The sequence below is a fragment of the Sapajus apella genome, unplaced genomic scaffold, assembly GCF_009761245.1.
Source record: "Sapajus apella isolate SASKATOON/1434 unplaced genomic scaffold, GSC_monkey_1.0 scaffold5, whole genome shotgun sequence".
Classification (NCBI taxonomy): domain Eukaryota; kingdom Metazoa; phylum Chordata; class Mammalia; order Primates; family Cebidae; genus Sapajus; species Sapajus apella.
This window is the reverse complement of record NW_022436945.1, coordinates 4659826-4685901: the sequence shown is the minus strand read 5'-3', so window position 1 is coordinate 4685901 and position 26076 is coordinate 4659826. Positions and strand designations below refer to the sequence as shown.

General features: G+C 34.8%; 1 long non-coding RNA gene across 2 annotated transcripts; it reads left to right on the top strand.

Moving 5' to 3' along the window:
• Window positions 1-6989: 6989 nt before the first annotated feature.
• On the top strand, window positions 6990-24910 carry LOC116546541. 2 transcript variants are annotated; one of them, XR_004266758.1, is made up of 4 exons: window positions 6990-7114; window positions 14187-14268; window positions 14657-14750; window positions 23720-24910. It is a non-coding gene; the product is annotated as an uncharacterized LOC116546541 (long non-coding RNA). The 2 variants fall into 2 exon arrangements; XR_004266755.1 differs by lacking the exon at window positions 6990-7114 and having other exon boundaries at window positions 8709-14268.
• Window positions 24911-26076: the final 1166 nt, after the last annotated feature.

Here is a 26076-nt window from a genome sequence, read left to right as displayed (position 1 = left end):
TTGGCTAACTACTTGGTGCAAGAGGCCTAGCTTTCAGCCTATTTCAGGTTTCCACATACCTTCCTCACTAAGCGTAATTATTTCTAGCTTTTCATGTGAAGTGAGAGACATATGCTTCTTCCTTTCACTTGAATGCTTAGAGGCCGTCGGAGGTTTATTAATTGGTCTAATTTCAATATTGATGTGTCTCAGGGAATAGGGAGGCCTGATGTATTTATTGATTAAATTATTGTCTTATATGGTTGTGGTTTGTGGTACCCCAAAACAGTTACACTAGTAACATCAAATATTACAATCACAGATCCCCAAAATAGATACAATAATAATGACAAAGCTTGAAATAACTCAATAATTACCAGAATGTAACACAGAGACACAAAATGAGCACATGCTGTTGGGAAAATTGTGCTGATAGATTTTTTGAGAAGCACAACATAATGAAGCACAGTATAGCAGAGCACAATAAAGTGAGGCGTGCCTGTATATCCAGAATCCAAGGACTTCTCCCCATCCTCACCACAAGCAGCCTGGGCCAGGCTACTATTATTTCTCCTCTGCATCATTGCTCTCACCTACTAACTTCCATCTTCTGATCTTGCCCCTCTCTAGTTTATTCCCAAAATAGCAGCTAGGATGGGACTTTTGAAATGGAAGACAAGTCATGTCAAGTCCTCTAAGAAGATACTTACATTTTCTCAGAATAAAAGTCAAAACATTTTAATAACCAAAAGATTCTTCAGAATTGCTCCTGCCCCCACTAGCCCCTCTGAAAGTTTCCCTGCAGTGGAATGCCTATTTCTCTAACAGCCCAGTCCAATTCAGCCTTAGGGCCTTTGCCCTCCCAGTTCCCACACCTGGAATACTTTTCCCCTGAGTAGCAACAGGGCCTTAATCATGTTTTTATCGTTTTTTTTTTCTTCATCTCTCTCACTTAGGTCTCTAGCTAAAGTCATTTTTCAGTGATGTCTTTACTGATAAACATTATAAAATGACAACTTCCCCTTTTCTCCAGCCTTTTTATTCCTCATAAGGTGTTTGTTTTTCCACCTGACCCAGTGATGCCTTTACTGACAAACATTAAAAAATAACAACCTCCCCTTTTCTCCAGGCTTTTTATTCCTCATAAGGTGTTTGTTTTTCCACCCAACTCAGTATTTATCTGTCCTCTCTATGAGATCACAAGCGCATGAGGAAATGTTCATGCCTGTTTTGTTCACCGTTGTATCCTCAGCACTTAGAACATAGGAGGCATTTAAGAGTTGTGAAATGCATGCACTGAATAAAGGAATTGTTGAATTAATAAATAGTAATTTTAGGAAATGATAACTAAAAAAAATATAGTAATACAAGAGTTTGTTTATAAATTGTTTGTTTGGTTTCAGGAGCTCTCCAAGCATCATGCAGATGCTCCTAGGATTCTTAAACAACCCAAAATAATTATAGGCATTGTCAGAGATAGGATACATGCATGAAAACAGCTAAGTCATCCTAAGATTTTAACACTGGGGAATAGATAACCCTGGAGTACAAGGGCTAGGACTCCTGTCTCAGGAGCCTGGAGTTGAGACTCCACTCTCCAGAAACACAGGGGTTCATTGCAGGAGCTTGAATAAAGAGGAGTCAAGACCCCAGCACATAGAAACAGAACCGGTTCAGGCGGAACTACAGTTAAGGTCAACTGGATGCTTTACCTTCAAGCTGCTGATTTCTTTTTGTTGCAGAGCCCATAAATGTGATTAACCCCACAGAATAGGAAAGCTTTGAGGTATTGAGATGGGAGCTAATTAGTTCTGGGGTTGGGAAGAGAGAAAGTATAAATTAAGATTGATTCTGACCCTGTCCAACTTCAAGGTACTTTATTGATGTGGCACTCAAGAGTAGTACCATCCTCAATTACTTCTAGTTCTCCTACTTTTCTAAACTTTCCTTCATAATTTCCTCCATCACTGTCACTTTCTCCTTACATATTCTTTACGTGTTACAGTTCCTTAGGCTTATGTTTTTGGTCCTTTTCTATATTTCTATCTAATTTTTCTAGATAAACTTATCTATTACCACATTTTCAAACATCATCTAAATGCTAATGTCTTCTGAATCGATCTCTTTAGCCTCATGGTCAAAATCATATTTCCAACTACCATTTAACAGTTTGACCTGGGTGTCCTTCAGCCATATCAATTCACTGTATCCATACCTGTACTCAACGTCTTCCCCAAAATCTGCTTCTCCTATTTTGCTTCTTGTCTTGGCTGATGTCATCATCATACAACCAGTTTCTCAAGCTGAAACATGAGTCATCCTCTTCCTTCATCTCTCTCGCCCTCCAAAGACAATTGGCAACCATGCCCTGTCAATTCTACTGCAGACACGTTGCTCAAATGTAATTCCTTTATGTATCTCCGCATTCCCCTTGTCTTTCATGTGCCTGGAACACAAGTGCCCAATTAAGTATTTGTTGATTAGTAATTGCCCAATGAATGCTGTAGGAAGAAAAGATGAAGAAAAGGAGAAAACAAGGTAAGGAAAGGAAGGAGGGAGATGGAAGGAAGGAAAGAGACAGATGTTTCCAAAGCATGCTTTACAAGGACATGTGCCATTTTCTGGAGAACTATAGGATTGTTAACTTATGCTTACTGGAGAAAAAAATGAACAACCGTAATAACAATAACAAAATATTTTCCTTGACAATTTCAAACTAAAAGTTTCATTCTGGCTATTACGCCATACAAGGATGAACTCATTGACAAAAATATTAAGACTCTTCCCCTGATGACAAAGTATAGCCCCTAAACATAATAAAAGTCTATGTTACCCTTTGTGGCACCTGGGAGATTTATCATCCCATTCTAATACCCCCACCTAAGAGAGAAGCTGTCAACCTCTCTAGTAATTTCTTCCACAATACTCTTTGGGCCTTTACATAGACTGATTTCTTCTTTATTGCTGCCTATCTTGTATCTTTAAGGCCAAGTTAACTCGATTAAATTACAAGTCTTTGGAAACAGTGGTTATGCCTTATATATTTTATTTTCCTAGTTTTTATTGATTGGTTTTTGTATTCAGAAGCTCTTTGCTGAGTGCCTACTCTGTACCAGACACTGTGCAAGGCACTAGGGGTGTAACTATGAAAAGAATAGAAAACATACACATTATTCTGTGTATTCTCACAGAGGCTCTAAATAAATGCTGTTGACATTAGTTGTGATAATTCCCAACCTTAATTGTCTAGGCAGAGTCATAAACAGTGAGATTGTAGGCTGAAACTGTCCTACTAAATTGGAATCCTACTTCCTGCAATATGGCCTTGCCAGGCTGGTCATGGGTAGAGGGCTGTGATGAATGCAGAATATTCATCAGGTAAGACAAATCTAGCAAGAAAGCAGAAGCAATTACACATTGAAACTCATCTCCATCCTTGCTTGAAATGGGATTTCCATTTATTATTTCCTTTTCTTGTTAAAATATACTTTGTTAGCAGATAAAGTAAATAATATTTTTATTTTATTGTTAGAAAACCAAAGCCCAGAGATAGTCATTTGCTTGAGATAGTTTCCATAGACTGAGCTTAATGCCCCCATCTCCCCATTTCTCAGTCTCTTGCTTCATTAGTTGGCCCTTAGGCTAGTGCTAGAAGCAAAGACAAAAAGTGGGCCACTGCTCAGCAAGTACCTGAGCAAAAACAGTCATAAAGACATACACTTAAAAATGGTGCTTGAGTATGTATGTCCTGAGGACTTTAAACCATGTTTAAAAACTATGTTTGCACTCCTAAGTTCACTGCAGCATTATTCATAATAGCAAAGACATGGAAACAACTTAAATGTTCACCAATAGATGAATGAGTAAATCAAATGTAACCTATATACACTGTGGAATACTATTCAGCCTTAAAAAAGAATGAAATTTGGCTATTTGCAACAACATGGGTGAACCTGGAGGATGTTATATATGTGAAATAAGCCAGGCATGGAAGGTAAAAACTGAATGTTGTCACTTATATGTAGAATCTAACACAATCAAATTCATGGAAGCTGGGAATAGAATAGTGGTTATCAGAGGCTCGGGGCTGGGAGAACAGGGAGATGTTGGTCAAAGGGTACAAAGTTGCAGTTAGATTTAAAATGGTAAGTATTTAAGCTGATGGATGTGTTAACTAGCTTAATTCAATCATTCAACTCTAAACATAACATCAACATGTGCCCCACAGTAATATACAATTATAATGTTAAAAAAAAAAATTAAAAAAAAATAAATAAAATAAATCAACAGTTCCTGCTTCTACTAAAAGTTAAGGAGTGGAAGGGATAATCCTTCAAGTCTTGACAGTGACATCTAACTACACGAATGGCAATTGGTAATAGACACTTCAGAGCAAAAGCATCTTATTTTCAAAATAACATCTCTCACAGAAATTTAGAGATATTTCTCACATAGGCTTACTCATTTTTCTCCTATAGTAAGAATGAGGCCTGGCAGTATATGTTGGATATATTGTACTTTTTTTCACATTCTGGAAAGCTGACAGCTTCAATTGATAAATTATTCTAGGCAGAGAAAAGTAATGCATCTTGACTAAATATTAAATTTATAGATTTTAAGTAGATGAAGAGCATTGCATCTATCAAATTTGACCTTAATATGTTTAAATCTTAGAAGGTTCAATATTTTAAATGTTTATTTCAGGAGCCATGAATGTTCACTTAAAAAAATATGACACTTACATGGTAGCAGACATTATCACCAGGCTTTGTACAAGAATTGATTAAATGTAAAGACAAGAGAGGAAAAACATTTGGAGGGAAGAGGGATATTTGATTTTAATCCTAGTTTGTGCTTCATTGTCAGTGCTAGCAATTCACTTTTGCTGTCTACTTTTTTTCATGGGACTTGAGAAAGGATTATAGGACTTTATGTCATGTCACATCCAAAATTCATTTATAGAGTAAGCCATTGTACTAACACTGGAGTACATAATTCATAACAATAAGAAAAAACATAGACCTCAATTTTCAATAAGAAAAAATAGAAAAACTGGTACATAGAATAAGAAACTCTAATTCATAAGGACCTGAATCATATATATGAAAATACTATTTGTTTGTAGGCCCACAGTTGATGCATATTCATCCCATATTAAGAGATAAGGAGGAGCGATATGATGGACACACCAGGGCTACAGAGTGAGAGACCTGGCTTTTAGTCCAACTTCCTCTGTTACTGTGTAACTTTGGCAGTTAAACTTCGGGAACCTCAGTATTTGCATCTGTGAAGGTAAAAAGACAAACATTATCTGTGAAGTGGGGGCTATGGTGATGACAATTAGCAATATTTTAAGTAGAGAGTCTTCTACAGTGTTTGACACAAAATAGATGTTTAAACAAACAAAACACCGTAGATGTCATCTGCCATGCAGTTTAAGGTAAAGAGGAGATGAGAAAGCCAGATTGAACACAGTGGTAGTCCTGGAGACTAGATAACCAAAGCAAAACAAAGCAAAACAGTTACTGGACAACATGGAGGCTGGTAATGACAGTGAAATCCTGTATTGCTAGCACTTGAAGGGATATATCCAAAATAAATAAATAAATAAATAAAAATTAAAAAGAGAAAAAATAAAGCTAAGTTCCTCCTAGATCCAGAAAACCAGAAAAAATTTCTGAAAGTTAAATGTTAAACATATTCAATGACTATTTAATTCCTCTAAGGAAGACCAGTTATGTAATTAGGGCAAACTCTGACTTTAAGGATGTTACTGAATAATCCCACTACCAGTTCTGACACTTATGGGGTAGGTTATGTTTACCTGGGCAGGTTAACTATCCTTATTCTCTGTTTTCTCCTCTGACAAATAACATTGAGAAATATGTATGAAAATACCAAATGCTGTTAGAGCACTGTTGTGGTCCAATAGAAATATAAGGCAAGCCATAAATGTGAGCTATATATGTAATGTGAAGGTTTCTAGTAGTCACATTTTATTTTATTATTTAGAGACAGGGTATGGCTCTGTTACCCAGGCTAGAGTGCAGTGGTGTGCTCATAGCTTATTGCAGCCTCCCACCTCAGCTTCCCAAGTAGCTAAGACTACAGACAAGCGTTGCAATGCCTAGCTAATTTTTAAAAAACTTTTTGTAGAGATGAGGTCTTGCTGAGTTGGCCTCCAACTCCTGGACTTAATCTATCTTCCTGCTTTGGCCTTCCAAACTGCTAGAATTACAGGTGTACACTAGCCACATTTTAAAATGTAAAAAGGTACAAGTGAAATTAACTTGAGTAATATGTTTTATTTAAATCAATATATGCAGATTATTATTTTATCATGTAATTGATATAAAAGTTATTGCCTCTTTACTGCTTTTTTTCCATCTTTTAAGATGATTACAGTTTTATGGTTTATTTTATTAATAGAGTGTATTAAATTGGTTGATTTTCATATTCTAAGCCAACCTGGTATTCCTGGGATACATTTCATTCAGTTATGGTGTATAATCTTTTTTATATGTTGTTGAACTTGGATTGCAAGTATTTTGTTGAGAACATTGGCATCTATGTTTGTAGGGGTTATTAGTCTGTGGATTTCTTGTGATGTTTTTGTCTGCTATTGGTATTAAAGTAATTAATACTGGTCTCATAGAATGAATTGGGAAGTATTACTTCTTATAGTTTTTTATTAAGAGTATATGAAGGATTGATATTAATTCGTCTTTAAGTCTGTGGTAGAATTGACAAGTAAAGCCATTTGGGCCTAGACATCCCTTGTGGAAAGTTTAAAAATTGTTAATTCAATCTGTATTTGTTATAAGTATATTCAGACTTTTCTTCTTATTTCAGTATGAGTTGTTGGTGTTTGGAAATTTGTTTATTTCATCTAGGTTTTCTAATTTGTTGACATGGAATTGTAGTAGCATTCTCCTTTTTAAAATTATTATTTACTTATTTTTAAAAATTAGTTTTTTTTGTAGAGATGGTGCCTTACTTTGTTATCCAGGCTGGTCTTTAATTCCTGGCTTCAAGCGGTCCTCCTGTCTTGGCCTCCCAAAGTGCTGGGATTACAGATGTGAGCCACTGCATCCTGCCCGTAGCATTCTCTTCTAATCCATTTTACTTCTGTGAGGTTGATGCTGAGGTCCTCTTTTTTATTTCTGATTTTAATAATTTGATTCTTCTTTTATTGTTCAACCTCACTAAAAGTTCATTAATTTTATTGATTTTTTTCAAATAAGTAACTTTTGATTTCATCAATGTTTGCTATTTATTATCTATTTCATTTATTTTTGCTCTAATGTTTATAATTATATTTATTCTGCTTGCTTTGGTTTTAGTTTATTCTTCTTTGGTAGTTTTGTAAGATAGAAGTTTAGATTATTAATTTGAGATCTTCCTTCTTTTCATAAATAAGCATTACAGCTACAAATTTCTCTCTGATTACTGCTTAAGGTCCACCTAATAAGTTTTGGTATGTTGTGTTTTTTGTCTCATTAATCTCAGATAATTTTCTCATTTGCCTTGTACATTTTAAAGCCATTTATTATTTAAAAGTATTTAGATTACTTTTAACATATTTGTGTTTTTCAAATTTATTTGTTGTTGTGACTTTTAAATGTGTTCTGTGGTAGTCAAAGAACATCCTTTGCGTGATTTAAAAGCCTTTCAATTTATTGAGTTTTTTTAACGACCTCTTAACATACATTTTATCATGGAAATTTTTTCCTGTATACTTGACAAGAATGTACGCTCTGCTATATTTTAGAGTTTTCTGTAGATATGTTACATCTAGTTAGTTTATATTGTTGTTCAAGTCTTCAGCCATTATTGGATGCAGGTTATTGATGTTTCCAATTATTACTGTTAAATGTTTATTTCTCCTTTCAACTTATGTATTTTACTTCATGTTTTTGGAGGCTTTGTTGTTAGGTGCATTTATGTTTTTATTGTTTGTCTTCCTGATGAATTGACCCTTTTATCATTATGTCTTTTTTTGACTCGAGTAACAAATCTTGTCTTAAAGCCCATTTTGTCTGATACTAGTATAGCCACTCCATTTCTCTTTTGGATACTGTTTGTATGGTATATAATTTTCTGTCTTTTCACTTTGGACTTACTTATATCTTTGAATCTAGCAGGTCTATTGTAGATGGCATATGATTGAATTGTGTTTGATTCATTCTACATTCTCTGTCTTTTGACTGGAGAGAGATATGCATTTTTATTAGAGAAATGATACAGTCATTATTTGATAAATTGTACATTCATTGCTTAATAAAAATTAGTTGATAAGAATTAACATACTTATATTCCTTTTATAATTGATGAATTGCATTACTTGTGTTAGATCTATATTGTTTAATATCCTTTCATAATCTGTCTTGTAGGATTCATTTTATAACTTATTTCTCAATGTTTGTGGGTTTCTTTGTTTTTTTATTTTTGAGATGGAGTCTCTCTCTGTTGCCCAGGCTGGAGGGCAGTGGTGTGATCTCAGCTCACTGCAACCTCTGCCCCCTGGATTCAAGCAGTTCTCCTGCCTCAGCCTCCCATGTAACTGGGATTATAGGCATCCACCACCATGACCAGCTAATTTTTGTATTTTTAGTAGAGACAGGGTTTCACTGTGTTGGTCAGGCTGGTCTCGAACTCCTGACCTCAAGTGATACAGCTGCCTCAGCCTCCCAAAGTGTTGGAATTGCAGGCATGAGCCACGGTGCCCAGGCTCAATGTTTTAATAATATTTTTTTCCAATGCAAATTAACACATTTGTTTAAATTGAAAAATAAAGGCAGAATTTTTCTGGAAGGAAAGTACAATTTGGCTTATTGATTTTCAAGTATATGTAGTACACATGTTCCTTTAATTGAGCTAAATATGAAGCACCACAGTTTTGATTTTATATAAATGTATCAAATTCAAGGGCAAAGTATAATGCAAATGTGAGTTCAAAGAGAAAAAAATTTAAAATTAAAAAATCTAATAAAAAAAGAGTCATGGATATCGAATTGTTATGATTTTCAGATTTCATTGAATACATTAAAAAATAATAGTAATTTAAAGTGATAAAATCAAATATATACTGAAATTACATCCTTTGCAATAATTATTTCAACTTATAATATTTTTAGAGGACTTAAGATGTATAAGACATTTAAAAGTGTTCAAATATACAAGCTATTTATTGAAAAATACACAGTTTCTTTAGGTAATTCTTAAGGGAAAAAGTTTGAAGAATAGATTAGAGAACAAAAATCCTCCAAACTCATAGTCTCTAGCTGCCTTAGTTACTACTATATTCCCAGTAGTAACTATATTCCCAATCACAGCCTTGTGACTGAATGAGTGAATTGTGTTAAGTGCCCTGAATGGTATTATTGCAAATTATTTGCTGCCTAAAAAAAGGACAACCCAGGAGGCCAATGTTTTCCTACCTAGGTTAGGTAATTAGTTAGTAGGTAGAGATTTGGGTCTTGATGTAAATGGGGAAAGGAAAGCAATCCCTACAATCCTGACTGTCTTCCAGACAGCCCTGGATGGCTACGTTTACCTTTGGCAGACCCCAAATAATGAGAGTAAGATTAAGACCTAGACTTAAGATAGCTTAACAAAGTGTTAAGATCCAAACACGCATTCCTTGGAGTATCTACTTCTTGTCTGGCACTTTGTGAGGTTCTGGGCATGGAAAGATGAAGATGACAGGTACATGGGCAATATGCTTAAAGAAAAAGGTCTGATGAAATGGGATAAATGCCATAAGAGGAACATTTCATGTTATAGGTTCGAGAACTGGAAACTACAGTTATTTGACCACTTTTGACCTACACAAACTGGTAACCCACATGGTTCAACCTACATGTTATATGCAAATCCAGGTGAAAGAACAATAAATCTTGAGGGATTTTTTAATCAGGGAAAATTATGTGCAGTTGGTGGCATTTGAGCTGTACATTGAAGGGTAAGGGAGAAGATGAGTGGTTGGATAGGTAGCAGGTGGGGCATTTGAGAGAGCATAATCAACAAAAGCAGAAGTGGAGAGTAATGGAAGGTACAGATACCATCTGGAAACGGACACTGAGCATTCTTTGCGTTGAGATCTGGAAAGTGAGGATAAGAATAAAAAGGAACCTCAGACTTATGTTAAGAGTGCTGCCAGCCCAATAAGACACTGTTCTGCAAGCAATGGCAAACCATTGAAACTTTTCTTAGAGGAAGTATTGTTAACAGATATAAATTTTAGAACACCCCATTTGTCTGAATGGGGAATGGGTTGCAGATAAGGAGATTGAAACGAGACACTGAGATACTTAGGAGGCGGCTGCAATCGTTAAGGTAAATATAATAGATGTGTACAGGGGTTGAGGAGTAGGCATGTTTCTCTGATGTAATTGTCATAGATTGACCAATTATTAGGCTTGAAGGGTTAGTCGAAAGAGGTACAGGGTCAGGAATGGGGGGAAAGAGTAAACTAAGTAGAGATACCAGAGAGTAAGAGTAGAGAGTTCTGGGCTATGGATCTTGGTTTTTGTTGGTGTGCATTTGATAGCCGAAGCCATGAAAATGTATGGGATTATCAGGCAAACTTACCTAGGGAGAGCAGGGAAACAGAATAAGGGCAAAAGGGCAGAGGAGGGAGCTAGGGATGAATCTGTACCTTGTACTTTGCCTCATTATATTTCTGTCATAGCACTTGTTTACCTAAGTGTCTACTTTTTGCAAGTTTGTGAGATCTCCAAAGATGGATAGGAACCATCTTATCCATTCTTTGGAATTCTCAAATCTCCACTATACTCAAAAAGTAGCCACTTAAAGAAGTACTTACTGGATCATACCCTTATTTTCTAGGTACTAGGCATTGTTCTAAGTGCCACATAGGTGCCATTCCATTTCACATTTAATAATAGCTTTATAAATAGATGCTATTGTTAGTCCTATTTTACAGATGAGGAAACTGAAGCATGAACTCATTCAAGGACACAAAGAGTGAGAGCCTGGATTTAAACTCAGACAGTCTAAAACCAGAGGCCACTGAGTACTAAAGCCTATGCTATGGAATGAGTGGGATCAGAGTGACTTCTCTTTAGTAAAACTTTGCAGCTTAGAATTACTTTTATAAACAATTCTAGTATCCTCAAAGTAATTTTGTAAGATGGAGGGAGGAGGCAATACTATTATCTACATTTGATTTGTGGGTAATTGAAAGCTAAAGTTAAGTATATTCGTGAAGACACACAGTAAGTGGCAAAATCACCCTTTTATTATGAATTACATTCCTGTGTTCTGTTCACGCCATCTTGTTTCCTGCGAATCCAGTTGTCTCCCCTGTTGCTCAACAAGATAAAATGCCTGGGCTGGTAGCTGGAGGCTGGAGGAAGAATCTGAAGAGAGACACTGTGGAAAAGGCACGGAAAGACCTTTGAACTAGCAGAACATATTTCTTTGAGGGACTTGGGAACTTCATTTTTGTAAAGACTACAAGATGTCAAACTTACTTGTGAATTCTAACATAGTCTCTTTTATTAATAATCGAGAATGCTTGAAATTTAGGTACAAACAATGTATTAAAATGATTGGTTTGTTGGTTGTAAATGTAAACAGAGATAATTTATTAACTTGTTATTTATTCATCCTTGTTGAGGACATACTGTAATGTTTCCTTAGGCGTAACATCAGCGGTCCCTGTACTGTCTAAAGGCTTCAGTCTCTTTGGAGCCTTCTGTAGTTCATTTGCTGAGGAGGATAAGATTTACCCTCTTCATAGGAGAATGGAAACAAGAATGATGGATTCTCAACTCCTATAGGCATTTATTTTACCTAATCCTCTACCACACATAGATTTTCTTTTCTTTTTTTTTTTTTTTTTGGATGGCTAGTCTTTTAACTAGGAGCAACTCACAAAAGATTTTAAAGGAAGTAAAAATGAGATTGATAATAAGCTTTATACTTGCGTTCAGCTCATTTTAGTTCAGAAAAAAAAAGTCACTGTACATCTGACAGATACTGCCTTATTTGAAATTTCTAAATCTTAGGCAAGTTTGTCCTGCCATTTCTCTGCCATTACACAAGATTGGTTATCTTGCCAAGTTTCACTATTACTAATATAGACTCTGAAGCAACAAGTATTACAGTGGATTTATTGAAGAGAAATATCCTGTTTTGTAAGTTAAATGTAGATTTGTTTATTCATATAAATGGTGAAAGTGTATTTTCTCTATGGCCAATATGTTTAGGCCCTTAACTTATAAAATAAGCAATGTTATGGAAATTAAAACAGAGGTACCTATATTATTCTTGTTTAGGAAAGGATGGAAGAAAGGAAGAAAATTCAGTAATTCTTTCCTATAATATTCACATTTATAATATTAACTATTAACAATTTATAATATAAAATATTAATATTTATATAGTTCTATGTGCAAGGCATTATTCTGAACATTCAGTCCTCTTTTCAAGTCCATGATAAGTATTAGTGTTGTCTTCATTACAAAGGCTAGTGAACTAAGTCACAGAGGTGTTAGACAGCTTGCCTGAAACCACAGAGCCAGTAGTAGAAACACTATCCCAGAGTTCTTGCTCTTAATTTACGGTGCTGAAATTGTTGTGGGTCTCATGATTTTGACTCCTCTAAACTGGAGAAGACTTCCAAGAGGTGGTGACAGTTTAGAAGATCTTTGCTTTTTTGTGAGGATATGTGGTATTTGGTTTTCATATTTTGTTTGTTTGTTTGTCTGTTTTTGAGACAGGTCTTCCTCTGTCACCCAGGATAGACTGCAGTACCATAATCTCAGCTCACAGTGGCCTCTGCCTTCCATGCTCAAGTGATCCTGTCACCTCAGCCTCCTAAGTGAAAATCTTTGAAAGATGGGAGTGAATCTATAAAAATGTAAAGCTAGAGAATTTCAGTATTTGAAAGTAAACTTCTGATTCTTACTGAAATCCATAACAGTGTTTCTTCATGAAGCAGAGATGTGATGCTGCATTGAGTTTATGAGAAACTGATTACTGAGTGCCAGCGTGGTTTTTCTGTTGATATTATTGAAACCAGGGGCCACAGATTTTCATTTATACATTCATGTGCATTATTGGTGTCCTTCCTCTAGGTCATAAGCTCTACAAATGGATGTTGTTTCTTCTTTCTTCCTTCCCTCCCTTCCTTCCATTCTCTAAGTCAGTGAAATCAGTTAAATGAGCCAGGCCTTGTGCCAGGGGCTAATGAGTAAGTAAGTAAGTAAATAACTAAATAAATAAAGACAAGTGCTCTGGCCTTTACAGAGGCTTAATGATGGTTTTAAATGGCCCTCTGTTCATGTTGTAAGCAGGTAAAAAAGAGGGAATTGTTACTTCAACCTGGGGTGTTGGGGAAAGGCTTCAATGGAAGAGGTTAGTACTTGAGTTGAATCTTAAAAGATGTGTAGGTTGGGGGTGAGATGGTCAGAGGGAAATGGGAAGAACATTCTAGGAAGAGGAATCAGCAAGATTAGCCAAGCCTTGGAGGAGACAAATAGTAGGACATGTTATAGAAAGGGAGGAGGGCATTGCCTAGAGGGAGCAAAGGGGTGAGGTGAGGCCGTTTGAGCAAGGCTGGAGAAGTAGGGAAAGTCAAGCCAGTTGAGACAGAGGCATTCATCACTGAAAATCCACTTCCCGGACCTACATCTAACATAGAACCTTTATATGGTTATCATGATTTGAACATTCCCAGCAGTTTGTATTGTAGTTTCTGAGATTCAGGGCTTCAGGGATGCTAGATACTTTTATTAACATATTCTATGATGTTTTATATTGGTCCTGGCAAGATTAACATATTGTTTTCTATGATGACAAATAACTAATATGAAATGAGGATCAATTTGATCTTTCATATAAGGCCTAGAGAATGTTTTTTCACAATTACCCCAGACCTAGAGGGTCTTTGTTTGCCCAACAGCCAGTGTTGGATCAAATTCATCATTTGCTTAAAGTCATCCAGTGGGTTCGTTGCCCTAGCCTACAAGGCCCTGTATGTTCTATCATCAACTCATACCACTCAACCCCTCACACATGCTCAACTACCCTAGTCATTTAGTTCTTCAAATCCTCAAAGCTTTGTTCTGACTTAGAGTTTCTGTGCTTGCTGCTGCTTTGGCCCAGCTGACTCTTCTCCCAACTGCATGGCTGGCTCCTCATCTTTCAAATTTCATCTAAGATACATTTCCTTCTAGAGACCTTCATGGGCTGTCCTCTCTGAAGTATCCTCCTTCTCAGGACATCCTTTATTTCCTTAGGAGCATTTATTACCAATATGTAAGATTTAATTTATTCATTTATTGTCTATTTCATTTGAATATGAGATCAATGCTACACTCAGATATGCCCTGTTTGACTTATTCTCAGCTAATTACTTAGCATGTAGTACAAAATATGCTCACAATAGAATTTGTTTTAGTTCTATGTTAAATGAATATAAATGTCATGAATGTTTAATATGCAGTAACAAAACATAATAATCTCTCTATGAGATTTTACTAGAAAAAGCTAGACTAATCATTCCCAAATTGTATTTCATGTAGTAATAAGAGGAAAATAAACAAGAGTGAAATTATGCTGTAAAGATTCTGCTATTGTTGTTAAGTAAGTCTAGTTATAAACAAGAAAAACGCCATACTTTATATGTCTACCATTATTGTTCCAGACAAAATGGTGGAGAGCTAAAAGCATTCTCAGCCAAAGACTGCAGCTATAAAGGCATGGAAATGGAGACAGTATGGTGGCTTGGAGTAAAATCAGTAAGTATGGTTGGAAGAAAGTGACCAATAAAATATTTGAACAAGTTGACAGGTTTAAATGATGGAGAGTTTTATATACATACAAAAGCATTTGGACTTTATGGGGAATGTGAAGCTCTGTAGGACAAAACAGCTTTCAATGGGAAAATAATTGTGGTCCAATTTGTATTGAAAAACTATTTTGTGCCCAATATGGCAAATGGCTTGGAGGGAAATGAGATACAAATCAGATAATCCAGTCAGAAGACTGTTACAATAACCTAAGAGCAAGATGGCAGGTCAGGCTTGAAATGAGATGGCACTAAGGATGAAGGTGAACACACTGGTCTTTGCTATTAGTGAAATAGCAAAAATTCTTGGAATGATTTCCATGAGGTTCCAATCGAATACTGTTTACAGTTCTGGCTTATATCTTCTATCTATGAGGTTTCAAATGAATTTCCATGTTGCATATCAGTTGGCCTCATATCTTCCTTTTTTTGACAAGTACATCTTAAAGAAAACCATTACACTGTAGAGCATTCATTGTGAGGATTAAAATAAATGTACGTGAAAGCACTTTCAAAATACTATACAAATGGAAGCTATATTTTTATTACCAGTAAGTCAATTTAGTTTACGAAGAGAAGAATCACTTTCTAGCATGTAAGCTCTGGTAAGCAAACTCCCTAGGCAAAATGAATCTTTCTTATAACCATAGCACTTTTTTGTACTTCTATCATAATACCTCCACCAATTATAAATTGTTTATGGATTTTTATTATTTTCATGGTGTATAAATCCTTTGGTGGCTGAGACAGAGGAGTTTTATGAATCATGCACCCTGGTTTGACTACTTACTACAGTAAGTAGTCAGCAAATGTTAATTGCATGCATGAATGAATGATTAGTTCACAGGAAAGGATAAAGGCAGGTAGCAGGGAGCTGTTATAGGCATCAGAGATAAAATAAACAATAGGGCAAACATGTTAAAGTGAAAATATTTAGTGTGACTAATGATCATATATTTAATTTTAGTCAAGATATGTATAGTGTATATAGTGTATAAGTATATATATCTTGTAGACTATACTACAAGACTATATAGTATATATAGTGCCAGAATACTCTATCAACTTACTGTATGTAAAGTTATTTTGGAATAATTAGCATTATTACATTATTATTCTAGCATTATTCCAAAATAACTTTACATACAGTAAGTTGATAGAGTATGATACCATTGTAATATTGAATTAGTTTATCCATTCATTCAGCAAATCTGTTTCTAATGCCTGATAAGTACAAAGCACTGTGCAGAAATATTCCTATTCTCAAGAAGTTTGCTATGCAGTGGGAAGGAGAGGAGGGCCTGCTCCCTGCCAAACACTGTCCTAGGAGTTTTGCACACTACCAATGAATTTTCTCTACAGTTTTAACAGTCCTGAGAGGTAAGCATTATTACACCCATATTATAAATAAGAAACCTCAGTTAAGAGAATTTCATTAATTTAGCTGAGACCACACAGCTAGGAAGGGGCAGAGGCAGGTCGATGGATAACAAGGAAAAACGTCAAGGTTATTTCTCATTTCAGTGTCTGTATCCATTGCAGTCATTCTGAAATTAACAAATAGTAAGGGAAGGCAAACAAGGACAGATGCATAAAATTATAACAACTCATAACGAGCTTTATCCTCATGGAACTATTGGCTTAGTAGTACGATTTAGGAAAATGAATACAGTCATAAGGTGGAATCCTAACCAAAGATGGTCAGATCATTGGGGTAAACAGCTCTCAGAAACTGAGCAGCTTCTAGGTGTGATATGAAAGTATTCTGGGCTTGGAGGCCCAGAAGATCACTATGTAAGACATCACTGCAATTCTAGTTATGTGGTGGGAAAGACACTGAAATTTCTTGACCACACCACCCTAATTTGTTAAATATAAGACATAATAGGAGAGATTTCTACCTTATTTTAAGAATTAATGGGTGGAGGTATGGGAAAGCAGTTTCTGAAATGCATTACAAATTTATGATTAAGACAGCCAATTTCACAGAAACAAGTTTTTGGTATAAGAGCCATCAAATAGGAGAAAGCATAAAGAAGTGACTTATACATTCTTATCCCTAGTAATATGGTGTCTGTTACACAGTAAGTGCTTAATAAATACTTTCTGAGCTTAGCTCCTGAATGGCTGAAAGACACATGGGAAAATCAAATTATCTCTCTTCAAGTGATTGGGAAGACATGTTATACCCAACTTCTTGTAACTATTCAACATACCAAACAGTTGTCAATAAATATTATAATTCGAAGCGCTGATTAAATTGGGTCTTCTTTATCCATTTGGTTGTTTGAGATGCATATGTACGTATGTATGTGTTGCAGAGATGTATGTACGTATGTGTTGCAGAGATATAGGTACATGACTGTATGCGTCTAAAAGAATATACTTGGGGGTTCTGGTGAACTGTCATGTTTGTTTGGTTTTGTTAAGTATCTATTCCTTTCTATTGGTGAGTGTTGGAAGTATCCAGCACAATTAGGGGCTAGAGTAGTACCATATATTTTCCACAGATATTTATATTTCAGCAGCTATTACAGAGATATGTTAGAGGGATAAAGCTTAAGCCTGGTAGTGCTATACATTAGCCAGAGGAGAATTTATTTGAGGAAGGCTGGTTTATTTAGCATTATCAAACTACATATTCATAGTTAATAATCTGCCTACCAAAAACACCTTTAAATTAGATAGGTGAGTAGACATACACATGCCTTTGCTAAGAATATGGTCAGTTCTCACCTACAAATCTTAATCTTGTAAGGAATAACAAAAATAAGATTACTAGACATTATAAGAAGTCTTTATTCTACTTTAACATTTCATTCAATGCCATTTAAAAGTGTTTTTTATAGTAAGATGTTATTAAGAATAAATGTTTAGAACCTCTGCTTCCTTGAAGATAGAGTAGATTATTTGCGCCTCTTTCTCCTACTAAGGACAACAAATAACCCTGAATATTATATACAAAGTAAAATTCTAAAAGTCCAAAAGGTAAATAAAAGAAGAGTAACTGTCTAGGCATCTTGGAACCCAGGGACAGTAAGGCCATTTGGTTTCCTTTTTGCCTTGTATATCCCAGAATTGGAGCTGGAGAAACTAGAACTCTGTAAATGCTAACAGATTCAAACAAACAACAAAACCCCCCCAAAAAAGCCTGCTCTCTGTAGAAAAAAAAGAAAAAAGAGGAAAATGGCAGTCTAGCAATACAGAAAACTTTAAATGATAACCATCCTATTCCAGCCAAATACTACAGGAAAAGAAAATGTGGTCCAGCCATCAGCTATGGCAGCAAAGACCAAGTGGATTACCTAGAGCTCCACTCTTGCTAGGCTGTAACAAAGTGTTTTCCCCAGCACCCTAAACGTACCTGAATGATGTTAGATGGTATTGGATGGTGTTACTGTAGGAGGCCAAGTAGAAAGCTAGTACTTTCATTCTTGTCAAGAAGTAATGAAGCCCCCACTCACAATGTCAGTGGAAACCACTTGCGAACCTGGATTTCCACCTGCACCCTGCAGTAATTAGGTTCTACTCCCTCCCTCTGCTGAGCTAATGTCAGAGGATACCTAATGGAGAATCTGGATTTTTGCTAGTGTTCAGTGGTAATGAGGCCATGCAATCCCTGTGGTGACATTGGAGGATGCGGGAAGCAGTGATGAGTCATTTGTACTCTTATCCAGGGTGGTATCAGGGGAGGGCTAATGGGGAGCTGAGACTCCCACTTCCTCTCAGTAGTGCCATGGAGCCCTGTGTTCTTCTCAGTTATCAACAGGGGCCAAGTGAGGAACCTGGACATCTATCTCTACATGGAAGTAATGAGTCAATATCCACTTCTGCTGCTGCCAGAGTGATACCACAGATAACTAACAAAAGTATAAAGCTAAAATAAAATCTGGAGTTCCTTAACAAAATACCCAAAATGTCTAGGTTCCAGTCGAAAATGATTCATTATACCAAGAACCAGGGAAATCTCTCTTAAATGAATAATAACAGCGAATGTCAACACTGAGATGACAGAGATGTTAAGAGTTGAGGAGTTTTCAACCATTATTTTTTCAGTTCTGCCCTTTTTCTCCTTCCCATATTCTGATGACATGAATGTTAGAGCTTTTATTTTAGTCATAAAGGTCCTCCAGTGTCTCTCTTTTTTTCGGGATGCTCAGATTGCATAATTTTCATTGTTCTCTTTCAGTGTACTGATTGTCTTTTCCCATTTATCTGAAAAAGTTAGAACAAGTATTATAAAAGATGCTTCAATGAGCAATTATAACATGCTTGAAACAAATGAATAAAATAGTCTCAGCAAAGAAATGGAAGCTGTAAATAAACTCAGATTATAGAACAGAAAATACAGTAACAGAAATTTAAAAACTCAGTGGATGGACTCAACAGCTAAATGAAAGAACAGAGGAAAGAATCAGTAAACTGAAAGAAAGAATAATAGAAATTATACATTCTCAACAATAGGAAATAAACTTAGAAATTGAACAGAGACTCAGGACTTATATGACTATATCAAAAGACCTAATATTCAAATCACAAGACTAATGGAACCAATAGGATGTAATCAACCTTTACAGAACACTCCCATCAATAACAGAATGCACATTTTTGTCCATGGGACATATGCCAACTTAAATCACACTCTGAGTGATAAAATGAACAACAAAAATCCAGTCATCCAGAGCATGTTCTCTGACTACAGTGAAATCGAAGTAGAAATTATTTTTAAAAATAACAGTAAAACCTGCAGTCCCTTTAAAACTAGACAACTTACTTCTAAATAACCTTTTAGTCAAATAAGAACTCTCAAGGGAAATTTTAAAAAATACATTGAACTGAATAAAAATAAAAATAAAAATAATACATATCAGAATTTGTGGGATGCAGCTAAAGCAGTACTGAGAGAAAAATGTATAGCACTAAATGGTTACAGTGGAACACAGGACATATTTCAAGTTAATAGTCTTAGCTTCTATTTCAAGAAACTAAAAGAAGAATAAGGCAGGCAGAAGAAAGGAAATAATAAAGATAAGAGTAGAAATTAACAAAATTAAAAAATAGAAACAGAAAAAGAAACAGCTGGTTCTTGCAAATTTCTAGCAAGATTGGCAAAAAAGAAGATACAATTTACCAATATAAAAAAAGAAACAACTGTTATCACCACAAACCCTGAAGACATTAGATAATAAGTGAATATATGAACAACTCCACATAGAAACATTTGATAACAGATAAAATGGACCAATTTCTCAAAAGGCAAACTCTCAACACACCCAATAAGAAACAGATAATTTTAGTAGACCAACAACTTATAAAAATTTAATTTGTAATTTTAAAACTATTTGATATGGTTTGACTCTGTGTCCCCAACCAAATCTCGTTGAATTGTAATCCCTAATGTTGGGGGAGGAACCGGGTGGGAGGTGATTACATCATGGGGGTAGATTTCCTCCTTGCTATCCTCATGATAGTGAGTTCTTATGAGATCTGGTTGTTTGAAAATGTATAGCACTTCGCCTTCTCCCTCTTTCTATTCCTCCTTCTCCTACATGTGGAGATGTGTTTGCTTTCCCTTTCCTTCTGCTATGATTGTAAGTTTCCTGAGGTCTTCAAGTCATGCATCCTGTACAGCCTGTGGAATTATGAGTCAATGAAACCTCTTTTCTTCATAAATTACCCAGTCTCAGGTATTTTATAGCAGTGTGAGAATAGACTTAATTCATCCCCTAAAAAGAAATATCCAGTTCCAGATGGTTTCACTGAAGAATTCTACCATATAGTTGAAGAAGAATTAATACCAATTCAGCACAGTCTAGTCTCTCTAGAAAACAAACTAGAACTACTTCCTAATTAAACTTATGAAGCTAACGGTATTTTGAAATGAAAACTCAAAAGAAATACAGAAAAAAGAAAACTATAGGTAAATATCCCTCATAAACAAAAATGATTTATAAAAAATTAACAAATATAATGCAATAATATATCAAAATAATTATACTTCATGACCAAAATAGATTTATTTTAAGGATGCAAGTCAGGTTCAATATTGAAAAATTAGCCAATGTATCCCATCATCTTACCAAAGGAAAGAAGGAAAAAAACACACAATCATGTTAGTTGATGCAAAATAAAATAAAAAACATTTGGCAGACTTCAGCATGTATTTATTATAAAAGCAATCATAAAAATAGAAATATAGGATAACTTTCTCAGCTTATGTAAAAAATTATAAAAAAATCTACAGCTTAGCATTTTACTTAGTGATGAATTACTAAATTCTTTCCCCTTAAACTGAGAAAAATACATGATGTCTGCTTTCATCATTCTTATTATACATAATACTGAAGTTCTTTCTAGTAGTTGCAGTTAAGGCAAGAAAAGAAAAAGACATACACATCAAAAAAGAAGAAATACTACTTTCACTATTTGTAGAAGACATAGTTGTCTATATAGTAAACCTCAAAGAACTGATTTTAAAAACTCTCCCAAAACTCATCAGTAAGTTCAGAAAGATTACAGGATACCATATAAACAGACAAAAATCAATTGCATTTGCATATGCTAGCAATGAACACACAGACATCAAAATTAAAAGTATGATAACATTTACAATTGCTCCAAAAATTAAATACTGAGGTGTAAATATAAAAAATATGTACAGGAGTTGCAAACTGAAAACTGCAAAATACTGATGAAAGAGATCAAAGAATTTCTAAATAAATGAAGAGACATACTATGTTCATGGATTGGAAGACTCAACATGATAAAAATGTCAATTCTCCCCAGGTAGATAAACAAATTTAATAATATTGTCATCAAAATTCCAGCTATATTTTTTGTACATGCAGACAAGATTATTCTAACAGTAATATAGAAAGGCAAGGGAACTAGAATAGCTAAAACAATTGTGAAAAAGAAGAATATAGTGTGAGGAGTCACTCTGCCCAAGTTCAAGACTTATGTAGCTATAGTAACCAAGACTGCATGTTATTGGTGGAAAGATAGACATACAGATCAAAAGGACAGAATAGAGAATGAATATAAAGAGACAACATAAATATGTCCAGCTGATTTTTATTATTTTTAAATTTTTAAGTAAATTTTTTGTAGTTTAGATGTTTGAGTTCCTTGCGTATTCTGAATATTAATCTTTTGTTGGGTGAGTGTGTGCAAATATTTTCTCTCATTCTGTAGATTGTCTTTTCACTCTGCTGATTATTTCCTTGGATGGGCAGAAGATTTTTAGTTTGATTTCATCACATGTGTCTATTTTTGCTTTTGTTGCCTGTGCTTTTCAGGTTTTATTTGTAAAATATTTTTTCTAGATTAATGTCCTGAAGCATTTCCTTGTTTTATTTTAATAGTTTTATTATATTGAGTCTTACATTGAGTTCAAAATGGTGGTCTAGTTTCATTCTTTTGCATATGGATATACAATTTTCCTAGCACCATTTATTGAAGAGTGTCCTTTCCCCAAAGTATGTTCTTGGCAGTTTTTGACACAGATGGAAAAACAATTCATAGATGGAATTATAACCTTTTCAACAAATAGTGTTAGAGCAATTGTAATTTATAGGCAATAAAAATGAGCCTCAACCTAAACTTCACATGTCATACAAAAATTGATTTAAAATTCATTAGTATTTAAACACAAAACTTAATCTTTTAGAAGAGAACATAAGAGAGAAGCTCTGTGACCTAATCTTGGGTGAAGGGTTCTTAGATATCACACCAAAAGTAAGATTCATAAAAGAAAAAAATGGATAAATTGGACTTCACCAAAATTAAAAACTTTTGCGTTGAGAATGACACTAAGGGAATGAAAAGACAAGATACAGTCTGGTGACAATATTTGCAAACCACTTGCCTGACAAAAGGGCCAACATATAAAATACATAAAGAACTCTCAAAATAAACAAAACCTGATTAGCAAATGGGAAAATACCAATTAAAGTCATCATAAGTTGTCACTACATACCTGTCAGAATGTGACAAATAAGAAATTATGACAATACCAAATGCTATTGAGAATGTGAAGAGACTGGATCTCATTTATGTTGCTGGTGGTATGTAAAGTGGCACAGTCACTCTTGAAAACAGGTTGGCAATTTCTTTATAAACTAAATATGCAGCTATCGTATCATTCAGCAATTCTTCTTTGAGGGAGTTATTCAGGGAAATGAAAACTTATTTTTACAGAAACTTGTGCGTAAATATTCAAGGAAGCTTAATTTATAATAGGCAGAACTGGAAACAACCCAGATGTATTTTAATAGATGAATGGTTAAACAAACTGTGATACATCCATGTTTATTCATCATCTATTTGGTGTCACAGGACTCAACCAAGTGCTTAAATACATTTGTGATTAAATCTCAGAAGGTAAAAATTATTATCCTAATTTTGTATATGAGAAATTTGAGATTTAGGGAGTTTAAATACTTTAGCCAATGTCATTCAGGGCAAAGGCCAGAATTTTCAACCTGGGTTCATAGGATTCCAAAACCCATTTATATTCCACCACAGGAAGCTGCCTGGAAAATTAGGTGAGGGACTATGTGTGCTTGTTTTGCTTTGTAATCTGGAAGGATATAACTAATTGTGTTATACCTTGTCTCAGGACTACTTCTGTCATTAGATTTTCAGCACAAAGAGATTGCATAAGAACAGACTTTCTTTTTCAGTAATTTCCATTCAGTGCATTTACCCAGGCATCTGCAAAGTCACGGCATTTGATGAGACTTCTCCAAGAAAAAGAATGGGCTTTAATTCTCTTCTGTTGACCCATTTAACCAAGTAACATAACCAAATCTTGTTCTTTGTCATAATTAGGTTTGCAACCTCATTTGTGGAGCCTAAAACACTCATTTACTCACATAGCTGCCAGAAATGGTTAACAATGCATTTCCTTGTTATCAGAGTCAACTAAAACACAACCATTGAGGTCCACAATTATGGAACAGGCATGGCTGAAAATGTAGACATATCATCACATTTTGGATCCAGAAGAAATTATTCAATTGGAATAACCACCTCATTTTGTAGAGGCAGAATAAGTTGTCCAAGTCACACATATGTGGTTAAAATTAAAACAAGAGTCTTAGATTTCTCCTGAGGCTCAAATCTGGGTGTTACCAGAACTTCTTTCTATGCTTCATACTTTAAATTCCAGTTGCTATTTGTTTCAAGTTTTACAAGAGCAATTTTTGTTTTGTGAAATATCATGAACAAAATACCTAATTATTTCTTTTAAAAGCCAAACAAATTTCAAGATCCCTATACTTAGAAGGAATGGCAGCTGCAAAGTAAAATGAAGGTACCTAAAATATTATGATTCCAGGATTCCAGGAATTGCAAACATGGTGTAGCTGGAAAAACATAAAAATTGGAGCTAGAACCCCTGAGTTAGATGACTTGCTATGTTACCTGAGCAGCTCTGTGTTTAAGCCATGCCTCTTAATTTTGATTCCTTAATAAATTCTTATTTGGTGCTTACTTTATATCTTGCATTTTCCTTGGCTCTGGAGAGGAGATTCAATGATAATCACAGTAATAAAAATCCTGCCTTTACCTAATTTGGAGTGTTGATACATGAGAGAAATTAGATGGTAGATGTGAAAACTTTTTGTAAAGTGTACAATTCTGTAAAAATTAGATATAACATGACACCGTTTTCAATTGCCAGTGTATGATAGCATAGATGGAGCTTTGAAGATATTGAAAGCTCCTGAGCATAAAGAAAAAATACACTTATATTATAAGTTTGTGACATCTTGAAATTGGATAGAATGCTTAATAATAAATGTTTACTATGTGACAATCACTTATTTATAATCTCTGTTCTCCTTTCAAATGTAAATACATAAAAACTGTATCATTTTTTACTACTATTATTCTAGGTCTTACAATAGTAAGCACACACCATGCACCAAATATTTGATGAACAAGTTAATAAATTAATACTTTTTGTGTATATATGGAATTAGTGGATGTAAGATTATGTAAAGTCTTGATAGATATTGTAAATTCCTCTTCCAATAATTGATTCTACCGATTTATTTTTAATTATCTAATTTATTAAAAAATATACTGAGTGCCTGTATATTTTAAGCCCTTTTGTATCTGCCTAGCATGTTTTTCTTCTGGGAATAACAGTCCCTTCCTCTGGGAATTATGACTTCCCTCATCCTTCTGCTGAGAGCAGCCAAGTTAATGGGAACTCATCTTCTGATGCAGTGTGCTGGGTCAGGAGTGAGTCCAGACTCAAGCTGCGCCAATCACAACCACATCTCTGAGGTCATCAATTATTGGTCCAGGAGTATTCATTGGATTGAATCAGGTTGAGAAACTGACTTCTTTGGAATTTTGGGGCGCAGGAAACTTGTGACTTGAATCAATAATTTTCTGATGGTTGAAGCTATTAAGGACTTTAAACTCAGAATTTGTTGGTTGCTGTTTTTCACCAAATGAACAGTTAGTTGTCACCAAGACAGAGAAGTATGAAGCCCATACCCCGAGAAGATCCCCCAAGATTAAGTCCAAATGTAATTTGAGTGCCTAGTTCCCAGTTCCTGCAGTGAAACTACGTGAGCAGTGTTAAGATTCAGGAAATATCCCAATCTCTTCATGATGATAATAGTAAACAGTAATAATTTGCTTTAAAAAAATTAAGTTAGTTCAAATGGTCTTTCCCCATTTTTTGGAACCAAGCATCATAATAGTGAAGCTTACTACACAAGCAGACACCTTGACTCAATGTACTCTCAAGTAGTATATCCATTTTCCCACATATTTACCTATAAGGGATGTTATCAATATTTACATTGTTGCGTTCATATGATGAGTAAAAACAGTGGAATCACTTATTTGTTTTAATTTGTGTTACTTAAGAAGCAGCTAAGCTGAGAATGTTTTCAGGTCTTTATTGGCTATTTATAATTCTGTGAATTGCTGATATATAATATTTGGTCATTTTTTCTCTGGTGTTGTATTTTTCTTATTAATTTGCAGAAACTTTCTAAGTAAAATGGCTATTAATCTTCATTATGTTCATTGCAACTATGTTTTCCTGGCCTTTTATATGCTCATATACATTTGTTTATGCTATATTTCATCACGGAGATGTTAATTATTTTATGTATTCAAATCTATTACACTCTTTCTTTAGGATTCCTGAATTTTTTTTCTTGTTTAGGAGCATTTGTCCACCTTCTAAATTATTTTCAAAAATCTAAATTTGCTTTTTAAACATCTTAGTTTATTTTCTACCTTTCATT